General features: G+C 37.4%; 1 protein-coding gene across 10 annotated transcripts in view; it reads right to left on the reverse strand.

The window, feature by feature from the left end:
- The window catches only part of LOC121285811 (SRSF protein kinase 2-like), a 246,803-nt gene that overhangs the window by 154,806 nt on the left and 76,610 nt on the right, over positions 1-15,387 (reverse strand). The window contains exon 1 of one of the 10 annotated variants that reach the window (XM_041202662.1): positions 7,469-7,485. The exons of the other annotated variants lie outside the window; for them this stretch is intronic. The gene's annotated coding sequence lies outside the window, so the exon portion shown is untranslated. Of the gene's footprint in view, positions 1-7,468; positions 7,486-15,387 lie in introns of those variants that run through there. 10 annotated transcript variants of the gene reach the window in all.

Raw genomic sequence — 15,387 nt, forward strand, 5'->3', positions numbered from 1 at the left:
CACCTTTCTACCAAGTATCAAGGAATTCTTGCATTTTCTTCCTTTACTGACAAAGCAAAAATCTCCCTTCAATTCAGAATTCATGGGTTCCATCCTACTCACCACGTAATGAAAATCACAAGTCCAAGAAAATTGACATCACTGACTAGCTTTCATCTCAAAAATATAATTTCAACCATTAAGCACAAACCTAGGCCAATAGTGCAGTCATCGTATCTGCTGTAATTGAAGTACTGAACTATTAACTGAAAAGCACACAGAGTTCTGTGAGCATCATTAGGACTAGTTACTGCATATCAGTTTGTCAACTTTAATTACTGATGCTCAGCACCGTAAAGTATATACTAGGAATTCTTCAACAAAGCTTCAGGGACAAGTAAGACCCATAAAAATCAACCAGAAGCTAATCTGAATCCATTTATACCGCAGATTACCAAGTGGTTTAGTATATATATTTCCTCTGTACAGCTAAGAAATGAGCATTTTCGTTACCATTTGAAATACTAATATCCTGTAGATATCAACTTTCATTTATGCAAATGCTATAACTCAAGAACTGTTTCAGATAACTAAAATATTTTTTCTACATTCTTGCATTCACAGCATTGTCAAGTTACTTTTGCAATTGGTTTTCCAATGGTTGCACATCCAGTATTATTTTGGGACCTGGCTCCATGGCACAATTCTTAAATGGTAAGTTATGCATAATAAAGATAACTGATAACAAATCATCATAGATTGTACTGTAGCGTAATTAGTTGGTGAGAGTGATGAGTGACAGTTGATTTAGGGGATTTTTGTAGTTATTATAGTAGCAATTTTGTAGGCATATATATGTGTTTATAATCAATCTTGTATTAACAAATGTTTGATTTATTTTTATAAAAAAACCTTTTGAGACTTGGTGGTCTTATTACTACTGACTTCAAAGCTTGCATCTCAAAACATATTAATTGCCAAAATGGGTTATGACAGTTGCTTCAAGTTTCCCTTTGGGATCTGAACAACTCAGCCTTTACCATCGGCTGTGTCATAATAGCAGTGCAGGACACATCCACCCTTGTAGCACTCCTAGTCATGTGCTGCATGAAGGTGGTATTTTTCTCCCTCAGGAAAATTGTGGGTGAACACTGAAAGGAGAATTTTTGGGTGCCCCACAATGCTCTTACTCCCTACCAATCTCCTTTTTAAAGGACAGCAACACAATAATGGTAAAAATTCTGGCTATTCATCATAACTGCCTTGGGACATTTTATTGTAATAAATATACTATACAAATCGATGTTGTTGTTAAAATAGTCATGATGAGTAGGAAAGTATTGTACTGATCTCTGTATGCCCATGGGAGGCATTCTTCTGATAATCTACATGATACAATAGAGTTCCGCATTATCCTAAATATTCCAAAAACTATTTATCTGGATCCCATCCCACTTCCAAAATACTTGGCTATGTTTTAACCCAGCTCATAATCGAACAAAATTTGTCTTATTTAAATTATTTCCAACTCCTTAATGACTACAGTCCTTACAGCCAACTATAGTCCCAATACAACTCATCCTTAAAAATGCTTAAACCTCCGCTTCTGAAGTACCAAGCTATGTCCTTTGTACATAATATTGTAGAAGTTGAGTATCTTGACATCAAGCATTTATCTAAGTGGCTTTAATGTAAAAGAAAATATCAGTGTTTCAGAGACTGGAAGAAAACAGATACCAAGTTAAACAATGAATTAGAAAGAATTGGCTCAAAGCTTGGTCGAAAAATTAAAACTTGATTTTTGTAGAAAAAGATAGGAGGAGGGTTTAAGTGAGGAATTTTAGATAATATCTGACATATACCAAAAACTATTTACATAAAGGAACAAAGAGTTCGGGAAAAGCTGTATGGATAGAGGAGGTTTGAGGCGCAGAGGAAGACAAGTTCATGGAGGAATTTAAAGGCAAGATAGAGAAACATTAGATATTGGAAAACAATGTAGATCAGCAAAGATAGGATTTTGGGCAAGTGGGACATATTGAAGACTGCATATAAGAGAGAAATGCTTACCTTAAGGGACAATTCAGAACTATTTTTGACACTTGGGCAACAATCCCATTGAATTTTAGTTTTGTAATGTCCCTTTCTTGTTACAACACCACTAATTTCTCTTTTTACCTTCTTTAGGTCTCTGCTGGTTACAAACAAACCATTCTTGAAGTAAGAGGGCAGACAGTTGAACTGGTCCTCTGTCTGTTGTCAAATAGTTCATGCCTACTACGAAGAACTAAACAAAATCAGCACCAGAGGATGTAATTTCTTCCTGACTGAAAGCAGAACTTATTCAGAGCTCTTGGTCACCGCAGTCCTGTGCTCTGGAACTCCTTCCTTGAACCCCTTTGTCTTCCCACCACACCTCATTTTTAAAATACTCAAAACCAAGCATTTGGGCAGCCTTCCTAACATTATTATTCTTGGCTGTGCATCCACTTCTTTTTTTAAAACCACATAACAATTACTTATATTGTTCACGGATGTGTGGCAAACATTTTGCCATACAATCTTTATGTCATTACTTGCTGTTCAAATTAGAATTAAAAGTAAGTTTCGGAAAGTGCATTTCCCATTATCTTACTTATATGGCTCCTGAAGTCAATTAGTCTTTGATAATCAGTGATTGAATAAGATGCTTCCCCAGTGACACCCCTCTTAAAATGTACTGACACTTTCATCATCACCAGATAGCAGCATAGCATAGCTGTGAATTTCAAGTTTTATTGGCACAGAATCCTATTTTAAATCCTACGAACGATAATCTGAATTATTTAAAAATTCTAAAAATACATTTCTGGTGAAGAAAAATTAAATACACTAAACATATTTCAATGGGCAACATTACATGCAGAAAAAGGGCTAAGGCATAATTAAAAAGTAGTTAAAAATCACTAGAAAAAAGAATTACATAAAATTGCTCCAGCTAGTACTTCAATCTCTGCTTTTAAACAGAAATCTGTTGTCTATCAAGACAAAGTGGGCAGGTGAAAAATCCAGAGGGTTTTTTTTATATTATATAATGAATTGAACAAAGCTTTAAAATCAGATTGTGTTGCACACTAAACAGACACATTCCATGTTTACATCTGTTGGGTCTCTGTCCTCCCTTAGAACTAGGAAAGTTTCAAAATTGTAATTTTAGACTCTGACACTCAAGACTCAATTCAAATGAGTACATTATCTGAACAAAGGAGACCAAAGACCTAGCTGTAGAATAAAACATCAGTGGTGAGGTGCTTTCATCTGACAACAGGCTGAAGGAGTGTGTTGAAAGGGGTGGGGTGTGTATGGTGGGCAGGGGCAGGTGTGCAGGGAGAAAGCTACCGGATCATTAAGGACCGTTTGAAACCTCAGATGCCCCATATCATCTTTTTTCCAGCTTCATTCTTAGATGACGTAAGGAGGATGTGAAAGAGAAGAATAGGGTTAGAGAAGAAATCAACATTGACAAGCCTAAAACTTCCTATACAGTAAATTTTGAAATGCAGAACTGATTTAAATTGCAATTGTGAAGTTTTCACCAATAAAAACATACAGTTTGGCTTTTGGTAGTACAGAGCTTGAGTATTGCTGAAAAAAGACATGTTGTCAAAGCTTTTCGTCTTGCACTCCACAGGACAATTTGTAAGAATACCAAATGTAAATGGAACAACAATTTATACTGCATGAGAAGTGAGTGCTAATTGGTTGGCAAGTGGACTCTGATTGGTAGAGGTGTTGCCACGGACAATGCACCAGGTAACTGATGACTGACAGTTAACTGCCGAGTTTTAAATTCAATCCAGACAGGTTATTTTTATATTCTTTCATGGGCACTGGCAAGGCCAGCATTTGTTGCCCACTGCTAATTACCCTTGAACTTACTGGCTTCTTAGACCGCTTCAGAGGGCAGTTAAGAGTCAACCACATTGCTGTGGGTCTGGAATCACACGTAGGCCAGACCAGGGAAGGATGACATGTTCCATTCCCTAAAGGCCATTAGTAAACCAGATGGGTTTTTAATGATAATTGATGATAGTTTCATTACTGGGACTAGTTTTATATTCCAGATTTATTGGATGAAGTCAAATTCCACTGGGATTTGAACCCATGTTCCCAGAACATTAGCCTGGGTCTCTGGATTACCTGTCCAGTGACATTACCACTAGGCCATCATCTCCTCTGACTCTGATTGGTCAAGGCATTGCCCTAGGGAATGAACCAGAGAATGGCTGTCACTTTTTTTGTTTGGTTGAAAAATGTGCAATGTGTGTACATGTTCTTTCTGTCCGCAAAGAGCAAGGCCCTGTGTATTAATAAATGTAGCTTTTAGCACGAGCAAGCAAATCACACTGTGAGCCTGACTGATAATCTTAAACTGATCATCAGTATAATTCTTAACACACACAGGATTGTTTAGCAAATGTTGTCCACTTATGGAATCACATCTTATGATGGACACTGTTTTGAGTTTTGTAAGCGTGGGCTGGTTGGGTACAGTCAGTATTTTTCCTGTTGCGAACAGCTGAAGGGACATGCTCATTGATACAATCCACCAGTCTTTGAGCAGTACAGCCTACATATCTAGCATCATAACAGCACTGGAATTCACATACCACATTACTCATTTGTATGATAGGCTGAACGTCTTTTTGGCTTGATGGCAGCATCCTGTTAGTGGTGAACACCACATGTGTTGCTGCTGCATTATAGCAGAATTAACTAACTAGCTTCAGCTGTTGCTCAAATTTTTGAGATACCTTGCCCTTCAGAGTCCACTTGCCAACCAATTAGCACTCTGTCATGCAGTATAAATTGTTGTTTCCTTTACATTTGGTATGGCTGCAAATTATTCTGAAGTGTGCAAGTGTCTTTTTTCAGCAATAGCCTACAGTTTATTAAGATCCAAATCAATTCCCCCTATTTCCACCTCTATAATGCTGTCTGACTTTGATCCCATCTCAGCTCAGCTGTTATTTGGAATCCTCATTCAGGCCTCTGTTACCTCTACATGTGACTATTCCTGGTTAGTCTCCCGCGTTCTACCCTCCTTAAATTTTAGGTCATCCAAAACTCTGCTACCCATGTCCTAACTCTCAGCCAAGTCCCGCTTCCCCTATCATCCCTGTGCTGGCTGACCTATGTTGACTCCTGGTCAAGCAACATCTTGATTTTAAAATTCTCATCTTTGGTTTCAAATCCGTCCGTGGCCTCGCCCTCTCTACTGCTGGAATCTCCTCCCAACCCCCAAATTTCCGAGATATCTGTGCACCTCTTGTGCATCCGCAATGTTAATAACTCAACCACTGGTAGTCGCACCTTCAGTTGCTTCGGCCCCAAGCTCTGGAATTCCCTCCTCCAATTGCGTTTTCCTCCTTTAAGATGCTCCTTAAAAGTTCTTTCACAAGATTTTGGTCATCTAACCTAATATCTTATGTGACTTGGTATGATATTTTGTTTTATATGTTCCTATGAAGTTGGAATATTTCATTATTTATATGATGCCTTTAATTGAAGTTCTTGTCGTAATCAAGGAGGTGACAGTTCTTCATCAAAATTTGTTCAAGTCCAAGGATCCAAAATTTGGCTTGAGTTTGGAAATTTGCTTTAAAGCTGAAGGTTTTAAAGCACGCTTATGTCAACATCTGCATTCCCAGGACAACATCCGCATTCCCAGGTCATAATTACGCTTTTCTTATGCAACATGGTTCTTTTTTGCAATTTCTTCATTAATTTTCTTCGATATTCATAATCGAAAATACATTACACACATAAAAACAAGACATTTTTTCTTCACAATTGAGCAAAGTATCATAAGAATCTATTTGGTGGTTTCCTGTACTCAGTCCATGCTGCAATTATTCTGAAATCAGGCAGACAGCGCAGCAGCCCAAATTCTGTAACTTTAGTATATCCTTCAGTCGCCCATTTTCTGCAAAGGTACAAGAACCCATCTAGGTACGGTAACATTGCTGAATACAATGAGGAACAAATGCAAATCATATAGCAGTAGCAGCAAGATATAGATTCTAACGAGTTAGCCCAATTAAACACAAAATCCATTTGTGCAGGCCTTTAGCCTCATCCACTCTTCTCCTGCAAGTCTTTTGACATCATTTCGTTTGAGACCTGGCATATCTCCACTGGTATTTCTCATATATAGTCTTCAATCTCAAGCAGTTACACAGTTGCTAACTTAACCTGTCCCTTTAAGGCCATTGGTTAAGTACATCCTGTGGCAAAATCTATAGGTGCAATTCTGAGAAGAATCATAAAATGATTCTTTTTTTTTTACTTAGCTTCTCCCTTTTGCAGAAGTAAAGTTATTTCAAGATCATAAAAACCAACAGGAAATTATAGGCTTTATACAAAATGTGATTGACTTGCTCAACAATTCTCTCTGAAAATTGGCTCAGTTCCAAGGCAACAAGCTAGGGCAAGAAGAAAACGGGCTATTTTTGCCCTCAATGTAAGTTAATTACTTTTCAGAAAAAAAACTGTTGTTAGCAATTTATCACAATAAATTGGAAAGGAAAGCACATTGTGACACAGAATAAGGAGAGGTTTTACTTTATAGTTCAAGTGGTCTATTTCTATGCCATTTATGCTTTGTATGTTGGTAGCCAATGCTCCATGGCATGCCTCATAAGTAGTCCGATGTTTGACTTGCAAGCATTTCCTGACGTCAAGAGGATCTAATAGTTAAGGGCAGCTGCTTATAAATCCACTTGTAAATGTCTAGGGACTGGTCCAGATTATAAGGTCATTAAGTAATGCAGGAATGGCTGGCATTCTCTCCTTTTAAAACATTTTTGAATATCCAAAGTGTTGCAAACAAGCACAAGACAAAATAGGAAGATAATCAGATGAATGTAATTGCAGATGAAAATCAGACCCAACTACTCATCACAAGTCAATGGAGGGTTGAGAGTTATTTCTGTTCAGACTAACTCAACCAACAGTGGTATTTTAACATAAACTACACTGGGACCCCACCATAATGCAGCTTGCCATATCAGGGAACTTAAGGCAGGTCCACCTTGAACATCCAGGTTTATCCTTTCAGATCATTGTTGAAGTACAAATGGCTCTACAATTAATTTAGAACCAGCCAACGAGATGGCAGCCTCATTACTAATTAAGGCGCCAATTTTCCCCTAATAAATACAGGTCAAACTTGCGCTAAACCCATACAACAATCAAAGCAAGATTATGTTTACAGAATTACAAAAGAGGAAGCCCTACACCATTGCTGAGAAGCTAAAAATCATCACCCCAATCAAGGAAGGTAAGCAGCAGTTTTGAAAATAACAAGGAACACTGAATTAACACTTTGTGGGTGGCTTAAAGATAAAGAGAAGTTGAGAAGAGTGTCAATGGAGATGCATGAAGGTGGCCAAGCAAGAAAGACAGACAGAAATGCCGACCACACACATCTCAACAAAACCGTACTTACATGGTTCATCCAGCAGAGACCAAAGCATCATAATTCCTTCAAACAGAAGAGAAGCTTGTTATAGTCCTCATAGCCAATTGGTGGAAGAAGAAACCAGAATTAGTCTTCACTTGGAAATTTAAAGTGAAACATTATAGGCATCTACTTCCTCACACAATGCATGCCACATCAGTAAGTGTCTCTTTTTTGTGCTCAAGTAATCATCCAATCAATACCCTCTAACCTTAATTGATATAATTAACAAACTGATTCAGAGAATGGTGAACAGTAAGGTCCATGCGACAATTGGCCTGGAAAAACTCAATGTGAAAGTGGGAACCTACATATGTGGCCATGCCTGGCAAGAAGTGATAATCACCTGTATCAAAAACTCCCGGAAACATGCCCAAGGTGCTGCATACAAGACTGAAAGCAACAGCGACAAGGAGGATGATTTTGAACACTTCATAGAAGAAGAAATATTTGAAAGCGAGAAGCATATTGTGGACTATGATGGATTAATGCCCAGTATAAACAACAGCAGATCTGTACTTGGAGCCAAATTGATACTGGCGACAGTAATGCATTACTGAACACCAATGCCAAGAAGCTACCGAGAAGATGACAGATGATGAAGTATCAGTACAACAGATCCAACCCCTTAAGATGTCCAGTAAAATGAAGAGAATAAGTAAAGATAGTATCAAATTGAAAGAAAAAGTATATATAATTGCTCAAAGTTGAGCGACCTGTCAGAATGTTGGACCGAATATGAAGAACAGCAGAAGATGACTAAAAGATTAATAAGGAGGGAGAAATTAGAATAGCAGAGAAAGTTAGCTAGAAATATAAAAACAGACAATAAGAGTTTCTACAGGTACTTAAAAAGGAAAAGAATAACTAAAGTGAGTGTTGGTCTTCTAGAGAGTGAGAACAGGGAATTAATAATGGAAAATAAGGAAATAATGGATGAATGGAATAGATATTTTGCATCCGTCTTCACTGTAGAGGATACAAATAACATCGCAGAAATAAAATAATTGTAAATCAAGAGGTGAAAGGGAGGGGAACTTAAAACAATTACAATCACCAGGGAAAGGGTATTGAGAAAATTATTAGAACTAAAGGCTGACAAGTTCCCAGGTCCTAATGGACTTTATCCTAGGGTCTTAAAAGAAGTAGCTGCTGAGATAGTAGATGCATAGGTTTTAATTCTCCAAAATTTCTTAGATTCTGGAAAGGTCCCATTTGATAGGAAAACAGCGAATGTGACTCCTCTATTCAAGAAAGGAGGAAGACTGAAAGCAGGAAACTACAGGCCAGTTAGCTTAATATTTTATAGGAAAATTAATGGAATCTATTATTAAGGAGGTTGTAGCAGGGCACTTAGAAAATCTCAATGCAATCAGGCAGGGTAAACATGGCTTTGTGAAAGGGAAATCATGTCTGACTAATTTATTGGAATTCTTTGAGGAAGTAATAAACTATATGGGTAAAGGAGTGCCTGTGGATGTACTGTACTTATATTTCCAAAAGGGATTGGACAAAGCGGCACATCAAAGGTTACTATGCAAAATAAGAGCTCGTGGTGTAGGGGGAAACATATTAGCTTGGATAGAGGACTGGTTAGCTAACAGGAAACAGAGAGAAGGCATAAATTGGATAATTACAAGGTCGGCAAATTGTGATGAGTGGAGTGGCAGAAGGATCAGTGCTGAGGCCTCAACTATTTACAAATTACATCAATGACTTGGACAAAATATATGGTTGCGAAATTTGGTGATACAAAGATAGCTGAGAAAGTAAGTTGTGAAGAGGACATAAGGAATCTGCAAAGGGACATAAATAGGTTAAGTGAGTGGGCAAAAATTTGGCAGATGTTCGAGTATAACGTGGGAAATGTGAACTTGCCCAGTTTGGCAGGAAGAATAGAAAAGCAGCATATTATTAAAATGGAAAGAGATTGCAAAAATCTGAGGTACAGAAGGATCTGGGTGCCCTGTTACATGAATCAGGAAACGTTAGTACGCAGGTGGAGATGGTGACACAGTGTAATGTCACCAGACTAGTAATCCAGAGGCCCACTATGGCAGCTGGTGGCATTCGAACTCCATTAAATCTGAAATTGAAAGCTGTCTCAGTTATGGTGACAACGAAACTATCGTCAATTGTCATAAAAACCCAACTGGTTCACAAATGTCCTTTAGGGAAGGAAATCTGCCATCCATACGAGGTCTGGCCCACATGTGGCTTCAGATTCACAGCAGTGGTTGACTCTTAACTGCCACCTGAAATGGCGTACGTTCACTCAATTCTAAGGGCAATTAGGGACGGGCAACAAATGCTGGCATTGCCAGTGACTCCTGCATCCCATGACAAATAAAAAGCACAACAAGTGATTAGGAAGGCAAATGGAATATTGTCATTTATTGCAATGGGAATGGAATATAAAAGTAGGGATGTTTTGCTACAAGGTATTGGTGAGATCACATCTAGAGTGCTGTGTACAATTTGGTCTCCTTATTTAAAAAAGAATATAAATGCGTTACAAAGCTGTTCAAAGACAACTCACTTGACTGATACCTGGGATGGGAGGGGCTATCTTACAAGGAATAGCTGGACAGGCTGGTCCTCTATCCATTGGAGTTTAGAAGATTGAAAGGTGATCTTATTAAAACATATAAGGTCCTGATGGGATTTGACAAAGTGGATGCTCAAAGGATGTTTCTCCTTGCGGAAAAGACTAGAACTAGGGAAGACAGGTTAAAAATAAGGGGTCTCTCATTTAAGACGGAGATAAGAAGAAATTTTCTCTGGCAGGATATTGTGCATCTTTGGAACTCACTTCCCCTGAAAGCGGTGGAGGCAGGTTCAATTAATATTTTTAAGGCAGAGGAAGATAGGTTCATGCCTAACAAGGGAGACAAAGATTATCTGGGGTAGGCAGAATGTGGAGTTGAGGCCACAATCAGATCAGCCATGATCTTAATGAATGTTAGAGGGACTGAATGGCCTACTCCTGCTCCTCATTCGTATGTTGGATGATGGCTATGCCAAGACAGAGCCACTGCCATCATCTCATACAGTAATCCAATACCTAGAAGAATCGCTGAGATGGTCAGAACCCAATGAAAAAAATCAACTGCTGCATTACTTCAGAACATCCTGTATCTAGCAAAGACAGGGGCAAGGAGTAAATATAAACAGTTAAAAATTACTGATTTATTTTCAACACACATCCATCATCACAATGATTGTAAGTGGATTTAAATAGTCCAATTGTACATGTATATTCATATTTCAATTACAAGAAATAAAATTTAATTTATCTGAATTGCCTTTGTTTGTTTACATCAGATCAGATGGTTTGTCCCTTAATGAGCCTATTTCAACCAGTTTTCCTGTATAGCTATATTATTCTGGCTGCTGATCTGATTGTTTTTGAAAGGAGCTCATTGTAAAGCAGTCTCACCTAATAAGTGGTCTCAAGAAATGGACCCCATGGACAGCGTCATAGCAGTGTGCACAATTATGGCTAAGTTTATCCTTTATAAAGTATACAGTCTTTCATGATTAATATGTTTATAAATGCACAGCAATCTATGACTTGAGGGTGGTGGGAGGTCTTCATCTATATACCACACTCCAAATATTTCTGTGGGGAAGTGGGTGAATTAAAACATGAATTTGTAAGCCAATCATTCAGATGCTGCCATTCATTGGAGGATGAGTGTTATTATGGCAAGTTTGATTTCGCTACTTAAAGAAGAACAATGCCAACATGCATTTATAGACACCATTCACTCCTCAGGACATCCCAAAGACCCTCACAGTCGATTAAATACTTTCTGAAGTATTGTATTCTGGGCAACTTAATAATGAGAGGGGGGAGAAATGAAAAATCATCAGGCTGAAATAACCACTTTGTGGAGAATGGCTTTGGATTTTGAATTGCTGGGACGGTGTCTCTGTTTAATGGAGGACCAGGGAACAATACTCACTATCAATTTGGGGCAAAGAAAACTAGCGATATTACCTCAAGCAGATGATTTTCAAGACTTAAACTAACAAGGTCTTCAGAAATGCACGTACGAAGTTCCAACTTAAGCAAACTCATTCTTTCAATCCTCATTCAGTCACATACAAGTTTCAATTTGTAACCTTTTGTGAGGGAGTGGGGTGGGGAAGGAAGGGGGCACAGGATTGGATGGAGAGAATTGAAAGTTCAAGGTTATCCTTTGCTGAAGAAGGGAGCCCCACAAAACCTCTGGCAACACAGGTGAAGTAGGAACGGCAGACGTGATTACTTCTGAGAATGGTACTACAAGACGTTAGGAAGGGTGCGTATTTTACAGAAGCAAGGTACTGCAGGTGCTGGAAATCTGAAATAATAACAGGAAATGTTGGAAATACTCAGCAGGTCTTCCTGCTGAGTATTTTTTCTGTACATTTTACAGCTGGTTTATAAGGTGGCTGCATTTGATTTGATATTTATGGATGAGGGAGTACTGATTTTATTCTAAAAATTATAAATTACATTCTAATTTTAAGACTGACTCAAGAATTCAAGATAATACTTAACTTTCATTTTTTTAGTGTCAAGTGCATTGCTTAAACTCAAGTGTTATGAGCAATGCAGTTGGTAAAGCGGAGTTATTTAAAAATCCCAGAGGGAAACTATAAAAAACTATCACAATCTATAATTTTAAGTGTTATGCTTTAGATGCGACTCTAAATTCAGGAATTAGACCATTAGTTCTAGAGGTTTTACATTAAACTAATTGAAGCATTTTATTAATTTACACAGTTTAAAATATATATACATATGGCTACAAATTACTGCCATCATAACTTTTAACAAATTCCCAAACTAATCTCTTAAGGCAACAGCAACCCATAGACTTAACCAAACATCAGGCAAAGCATTTTCAATTAATCCAAAAGGAGGTTCCTTTCACTGTGGAGCCAGTTGGAGGCTTGCAGCTGCCTTTTAATCTTACATTGCCTCTGCTCTGCACACCCAAAAACTATTGAAGTTATACCTACCACCGCTGATTGAATTCAAATTCTCATTGTCTCATCAGCCTCTTTGAACTTCACCTTTTAACAATGAAAGCCCTGTCATAATACTAATTTTATTAGTAATATAAATATATGGCTTGGTATCTGCTAGATAGGCGTCAAGTTTTCCCCCCACCTCTTGAATGCTCTCGTCAAAAAAATGCAAATGAATGCTATCTCTCTTCCATATCAAAACTAGTACCCATCAAAGCACCCAGACTAGCTGGCTTCAACCCAATTACGACACACTCGCAGGCTTAACTTCTATTTTAAAAGAAAAGCATTTTCCAAAATATTATATACATTAATAGCTTCAGGACACAAGGTATTCCTATGCTGCCACCAAGTGTCTTTGCAGTGGAACTGAATGTTAAATCTCAGGGTCAAAATACAATTCCAAAGATGTGTTCTGCAACTAGCGTAATAGAAAGGCATTTAACAGTGAAGAACGATCACAGGCATAGCAAATATAGCAGGAAAATGTTGCCACTTGAGTTTACCCATTAACAAGCCTAATTTAGGATTTTGAAATGTGTTTTGAGACAGAATGTTACAACACTCAGCATTTTTAATATATCATGGGTGTTTGTCTATGAAGATCAGTTTTAATTTAGTTGTAAAATAACTGTAGTATTTATGTGTATCACATAATGATTGACATTTTCATAATTTCTCTTGAGGCTTGAGGACAGAAACATAGGTTTTATTCTTTTTTTGGAAAACATGTTTGGTATGGTTAGTTAGGAGTACCAAATATTCTTGTCCTTTTATTAATTAAGGAATTTACAATTAATTGCTAGGGAAATTTGTACAAGTCCAAATGACTTTAAATAAACAAAGTGTGGCACATAAATTTGCAATGCAACCAAATGTCCCAAACACATGCCGAACTTCAAATTGTACTAAGATCTTACATTGCTTACAGGTCAATAGAGTATGTTGTTTTGTAAGGCAAGGGAGATTAAATGATGCACTTACAGTTTGTAATATTTTTGATGCTGGCAATAAACAAAATGTTGGTTAAAAGTGTAAAACAGCTGAAATTATTCACAGAGCTTTGATAGAAATTGAAATTAGATTAAATTTGTACTGATTATTAGTTGTTTTCCTAACTGATTTTAATCCCATCACTGATTTTCTTTTTTTGTACCAAATTGTCTTTTCTATGGATTCTCCTTTTTTTGTGCATTAGCATGCCATGTTCTATCATTCACTCCCTGCTCGACTTCTCTGTATTCTTTCTGTGTCTCTCTTTATCATGTCATACTTTGCATTGTATTATTGTTCATTATTTCTGTTCTGCTTATACTTACTCACTTAAAACTCAACTCCTGAGCTCACGTGCACTCAGTCAGCAACTGCTCTTGTATTCTATCCTTCTGTTACACTAGTTTTCTAGTAATTTAACTATGAAAGAAACAAAACTTTGCTGGAGTGTCAGAGCAGTGTATGAAGGCAAAAATGCCATATGCACAATTAAATCAAAAATGATTTTTTTAAAAACAAAATAATAGTAATGAAGAGGAAATAAAAAATTAAGAACTAAAGAAAAGGGGAGAGAGGAAATTTGGAAAAACAGTACTAAATTGAAAAAATAAGTCGCTGAACAGTTTTTAGTAACATTTACAAAATGGGTCGGTTTCATTAATGATACAGATTTGTTAGTTAATATTATTACTACAGCTCTTACTCTAAATACAACGTTAAGTCTTTTGAGTTTTCCACTTAAAACTATTTCTAGCGACTGCTTCAAATTAACATTAAGTCAGCTGATACATTACCATTCTCATCATTTCCCAAGCAGTCCCTGAGGACAGAAAAAAATACTCTAACCCACATATTTTAAACATACTCAAATGATGTAAAATCTATCAAAGGGATTGTTGTGTGATTTAGAAATTTTACATAAAGTTGAGATGTATCTGTGGCCATATTCTGCAGTCAGTGGTGACTGACAGCACAGACAGCACAATGTTTTCATGGACTTTTGAGAATCCTGCTGTCATTTGGGAATCCATGGAATCTGTGGTGTCTGTGAATAGGGCAAGCAACAGCGTGGGCTCTCTAATCAGATCGACGAATCTTCACTGACACATGCAGAGTCTAAACCAATAAGTATAAATCAGGATGCATGAATTTGATTTAAATCATGTATAGAAAGCAAAATAAATATTTGGAAATGGAAATGGGATTGAGAGAGATAAAAGAGAGGCAGAAAAAGTTTAGTTTTTTTGTAATTCTACAGCACTAATTAAATTCTAGGGGAATGATAATCCACAGTTGTAAAATTAAATTTTCAGGGCGGGAGAGGTTATTACAAAGGATTTATGAATTATCAGCCCTTAAAAACTTAAATATTCCTGAAAACACCCATCCTTTTTTTTTTGTCCCATTTAATAGCTACATAGCACAACTTCAAGCCCTAAAATTGATCTCAATGCAGGATCTCTTGGTGAGGTAGTGTTAACGCACAGCCTGTGAAGCAGGAGGGAAACTTATGAACATACGAATTAGGGGGTGAGTAGGACATTCGGCTCCCTGAGCCTGCTCTGCCATTCAGTAAGATCATGGATGATCTGACTGTGGCCTTTCCTTTCCTTCCTATCCCTTATACCCTTTGACTCAGTTGTTTGTCAAGAGTCTATTATCTGTGCCTTAAAAATATTCAATGACCCTGCCACCACCACTCTCTGGGGAAGAGAGTTCCACAGATTCACAAACCTCAGAAAAAAATTCTCATCTGTCTTAAATGGGAGACCCCTTATTTTTAAACTGCGTCCCCTAGTTCTAGTCTCTCCCACAAGGGGAAACATCCTTTCTACATTCACTCTGTCAAGTCCCCTCAGAATCTTAAACAAAAAGAAAAATACCTGGAAAAA

Source organism: Carcharodon carcharias, chromosome 13, assembly GCF_017639515.1.
Source record: "Carcharodon carcharias isolate sCarCar2 chromosome 13, sCarCar2.pri, whole genome shotgun sequence".
NCBI lineage: Eukaryota > Metazoa > Chordata > Chondrichthyes > Lamniformes > Lamnidae > Carcharodon > Carcharodon carcharias.